The sequence below is a fragment of the Macrotis lagotis genome, chromosome 1 (assembly GCF_037893015.1).
Source record: "Macrotis lagotis isolate mMagLag1 chromosome 1, bilby.v1.9.chrom.fasta, whole genome shotgun sequence".
NCBI lineage: Eukaryota > Metazoa > Chordata > Mammalia > Peramelemorphia > Peramelidae > Macrotis > Macrotis lagotis.
In genome coordinates this window covers 242,997,937-243,003,346 of record NC_133658.1, presented here as the reverse complement: position 1 = coordinate 243,003,346, position 5,410 = coordinate 242,997,937, and positions in this window count along the sequence as shown.

Sequence of the window (5,410 nt, the reverse complement as noted above, 5' to 3'; positions counted from 1 at the left end):
AGGTAATGCCTTTGTAATGGAAGGAGTAATTTATGTCAGGTAAAGAACCAGCAGCTATAAAGATGCCCTGGTACTCATAATAACATTTAGAAATTTAGGGTTTTCAAAGTTCATCCCTTACAACAATACCAAAAAAATATAGTTCAGGCTTCTAACAGAAGGTCATAGATTCAGAGGTGAAAGGGCTCTCAGGAGTTATCTTGTCCAATACCTTCATTTTACAGATGAGGAAACTGTGGTCCAGAAGACTGATGTGGTTAAGGCCACCCTGGAAGTAGGTGAAAGAACTGGGTTTTAAACCAAGATCTTATTATTTCAAATCGCCCACTCTTTCCCACCCTTGTGAATTTTTGCTTTAAATATGAATAAATTCTCCTGATATAAGCTGGCATTCAAATCAATTATTTCAGTAATTAAAATAGCTGCTAATGTTCCTGAGAGTATCACTGCAGTTTTTAGGCAGGTACATATTGATTTGAATTAGCCTATTTGATCTAATTTCTCTTCAGTTTCAAGCTTTATTTTATTTTTCTACTTTATGGTATTTTATTATTTCCAATTACATGTAAAGATAGTTTTCAGCATTCATTTTAATAAGATTTTGAGTCCCCCCCCTCCCCAGCAAGCAATCTGATATAGGTTATAAATGTGCAATCATGTTAAGCATACTTATATATTAGTCATGTTGTAAAAAATAATCAGAAAAAAGGAAAAAACCATGAGAAAGAAAAACAAACCAAAAAAAGAAAAATCTATATGCTTCAATCTGCATTCAGACTTCATCTATTTTTTTCTTTAGATGGTAGATAACATTTTCTATCACCAGTCTTTTAGAATTTCCTTGGATTATTTTATTGCTGAGAAGAGCTAAATCAGGTGGGGCTGCCTGAAGCCTGCACTGTGCTCACTCTGGTGCTGCAGAGTTTTCCTGCTGACTTTCCAAGTTGTACCTGGTGATGCTTGAGCTAAGAAGTCTGGAAACTGCTTCCACTGCCACAGACCCAGGAACCCTCAGGGACCCAGGGTCCTCTTGGATCCAGATGCCCCTTGGGCTGTTTGTGGAAAACTGGAACTGCTTTGCTCTGTCAGCAAAGTTGCAACCCGGGCTGTGCTATGCTGCAGTTCTTTCCATCCCTATACCCGTTCCTGGTGGAGTAGACCTTTACCATAGATCTTCCAAGTTGTCTTTGACTGGAAAATTGTTTTATTCAGTCTTTCTGTGGGTTCTGGCATTTTTGAATTTGGTTAGAGGCATAATTTTAAGTATTTGGAGTGTTCTAGGAAAGTTTCTGGGAATTCCTGCCTCCATGCCACCATCTTAGCTCTACCCTCTAGAGTATTTTTTCATATGACTATAGATAGTTTTTTGTTTCTTTTCTGAAAACTACCTGTTCGTATCCTTTGACCATTTATCAATTGGGGAATGATTTGTATTCTTAAAAAAATTTGACTCAGTTTTCTATATAGTTTAGAAATTAGACCTTTATCTGAAATACCAGTTATAAAAATTGTTTCTAACATTCTGCTTTCCTTGTACTTTAGGTTGCATTAGTTTTGCTTTTGCAAAAAATTCTTTTAAGTTAATGGAATCAAATTTAGCCATTTTGTATTTTATAGTATACTCTATCTCTTGTTTGGTCATAAATTCTTCCCTTTTCCATGACTTTTAAAGACGAACTATTTCATGGTCTCCTAGTTTGCTTATGGTATCACTCTTTGTGTATCACTTTTGTGCTTTAGATACTCTTTGTGTCTAAATCATATTCTCATTTTGACCTTATCTTAGTATACAGTGTGAGATGTTGGTTTATGCCTAATTTCTGCCATACTATTTTTAACATTTTTTCAAGCAGTTATTGTCATATAATAAGTTCTTATTCCAGAAGCTAGACTCCTTGTGTTTATCAAGCAGTAGATTACTATAGTTATTTACTATTTTTTTTAATTAAAAAAATTTTTTTAGGTTTTTTGCTAGGCAATGGGGTTACGTGGCTTGCCCAAGGCCATACAACTAGGTAATCATTAAGTGTCTGAGGTCAGATTTGAACTCAGGTACTCCTGACTCCAGGGCTGGCGCTCTATCCACTGCGCCACCTAGCCCCGCCTTGCACCACCTCACTGCCCCTATTTTTTCTTGTGAACCTAAACTATCCCAGAGATCCATCACTATATTTCTTATCCATAATCAAATAATTTTGATGATTGCTGTGTTATAACATAGTTTTAGATGTGGTAGGACTAGGTCAACTTCTTTTGTATTTTTTCATTAATCCCTTGATATTCTTTGACTTTTTTTTGAAGAAATATTTTATTTATTTTGAGTTTTACAATTTTTTTCCTGTTCTTATTTCCCTCCCCCCACTCCCCACAGTAGGCAATTTGCCAGTCTTTACATTGTTTCCATGGTAAACATTGATTTAAGTTGAATGTGATGAGAGAGTAATCATATCCTTAAGGAAGAAACATTAAATAAAAGGAGATAGCAAGATCAGACAATAAGATATCAGGGTTTTTTCCCCCTAAATTAAAGGTAATAGTCCTTGAAATTTGTTCAAACTCCACAGTTCTTTCCCTGGATACAGATGCAGACAGCCCCAAATTGTTCCTGATTGTTGCACTGATAGAATGAGCATCACCCCCGTGTTGCTGTTAGGGTATACAATGTTTTTCTGGTCCTGCTCATCTCACTCAGCATCAGTTCATGCAAATCCTTCCAGGCTTCCCTGAATTCCCATCCCTCCTGGTTTCTAATAGAACAATAATGTTCCATGACATACATATACTACAGTTTGTTAAGCCATTCCCCTAATTGAAGGACATTCACTTAATTTCAATTCCTTGCCACCATAACCAGGGCTGCTATGAATATATTTGTACAAGTGGTGTCTTTACCCTGAAAATTCTATTCATTTTTATATATTTTTTCTTCTTTATTTTTACATTACTAAAATATTCTTAAGAGTAAACATAATACCCCTCCCTCACAAAAATATAAAACCTCATGAGAAATAAACTAAAAGAAAGAGAAAAAATGTGTTTCAGTCTGTGTTCTGATACCATCAGCTCTGTCTCAGGTACATCATGTTCTTTATCATAAGTCCATCACAGAAGCTACTTCCATATTTTTCCACAGTTGCTCTTACTGATTGTAATTCCCTCCATCCATTCCTCACCACTACCATCTATTATATTTTCTCTCTCCTTTCGTTCTATCCCTCTTCTAAAATGTGCTGTAGGGTAGCTGAATGGTGCAGCAGACAGAGAACTGGCCCTGGGGCTAAGAGGCCCCAAGCCCATATATCACCCCAAAGACCCACCTGGCCCCATGGTCTCAGACAGGCCACCCAATCACAGCACCTTGCAAAAAGCAAAAAAGAAAATGTGGTATATCTAACTATTCTCTCCTATGATCTACCCTCTCCTCTATCACTCACATCCCCCCCTTCCCCCCATCCCCCTTCTCTCCTGTTTTTCCTCTAGATGTCTATACCCTTTTGTATGCCATTTCCTCTCTGAGCCATTTCTGATGAGTGAAGGTTCCCTCATTCCCTCTCACCTTCCCCACTTCCATATCATTGCAAAAAAAAATATTTTATTTGAAATATCTTAGCCTATTCCATCTCTCCTTTCTCTTACTCCCAGTACATTTCCCTTTTAGGCCTTGACTCCATTTAAAAAATATATATCTTCAGATTCAGCTCTCTCCTGTCCTTCATCTATAAAAGCTCCTTCTACCTGCTCTATTAAATGAGAAAGTTCATATGAGTATTATCAGTATCATTTTTCCATGCAGGAATACATACAGTTCATCATCATTAAGTCCCTTATATTTTACCCTTGTCCTCCACTCTTTATGCTTCACCTGAGTCCTGTACTTGAAGGTCAAACTTTCTATTCAGCTCTGGTCATTTCAACAGGAACATTTGAAATTCCCCTGTTTCATTGAAAGTCCATCTTTCCCCTGGAAGAGGATGTTCAATTTTGCTGGGTAGTTGATTCTTGCTTGCATTCCAAGCTCTTTTGTCTTCTGGAATATTATATTCCAAGCTCTATGAGCACTTAATGTAGTTGCTACTAAATCCTATGTGATCCTGATTATAACTCCGTGATATTTGAATTGTGTCCTGGCTGCTTGTAATATTTTCTCTTTGACTTGGAAGTTCTGGAACTTGGCTATAATATTCTTAACATGTTTTTTTGGATCTCTTTCTGGGGGAGGTCAGTGGATTCTCTCAATTTCTATTTTGTCCTCTGCTTCTAGGATATCAGGGTAATTTTCCTTTTGGAATTCTTTAAAAATGAGGTCAAGGCTCTTTTCCTGATCATGACTTTCAGGTATCCCCCAATTTTTTTTTTAGGTTTTTTGCAAGGCAATGGGGTTAAGTAGCTTGCCCACACAGCTAGGTAATTATTAAGTGTCTGAGGCCAGATTTGAACTCAGGTACTCCTGACTCCAGGGCCAGTGCTCTATCCACTGTGCCACCTAGCCGCCCCATCCCAATAATTTTAAAATTATCTTTCCTGAATCTGTTTTCCAGATCAGTTGTTTTTTCAATGAGGTATTTCACATTTTTTTCTAGTTTTTCATTCTTTTGGTGTTGAACTATTGTGTCTTGATTTCTCACAAAGTCATAGCTTCCTTTAGCTCCATTCTACATCTGAAGGATTTGTTTTCCTCAGAGAGCTTTCTTATCTCCTTTTCCATCTGGCCCACTTTGCTTTTTAAAGCATTCTTCTCCTCAATAACTTTTTGAACTGTTTTACCCATTTGACCTATGCTGGTTTTTAACATGTTATTTTCTTCAGCATTTCTTTGTACCTCCTTGACTAAGCTGCTGACTTCTTTTTCATGTTTTTCCTACATCTCTCTCATTTTTTTTCTCTCCAATTTTTCTTCTATCTCCCTTAGTTGATTTTCAAAATATTTTTTGAAGTCTGTCATAGCCTGAGCCCAACTTCTATATTTCTTGGAGTCTTTAGATGCAGAAGTTTAGATTTTCTCATCTTCAGATTGAGTATTTTGATCCTCCATGGAATCATAGACAAAGCTTCCTGAGCTTTTGAGTTTTATTGGGACATCCCCACAAGGACCTCAGTGTGTGAGGCTCTGACTGCTCTCCTGGTCAGTGAATGACCACAAACGCACCCCTCTGCCCCAGGGCTGGGGTGAGCATTCCCTGCTCTATGTGGGGCCTAGACTGCAATCAGGATCTGAATGTGATCAGAGCCCCAGAGTCCTGTACCAGGGATAGAGGACAGACCTCGGAAGTCTCCTTCCACTCCCTTACCTTCAGTGGACTGAGAACTCAGGGCACAGCTGCTTAGAGGCTCCTGCTAGGTGACTTCACAGACTTGCTTCCATTTCCTGGATCTGGGCTGCAGTGACCATGCTCAGGGCCTGGGCTTCACG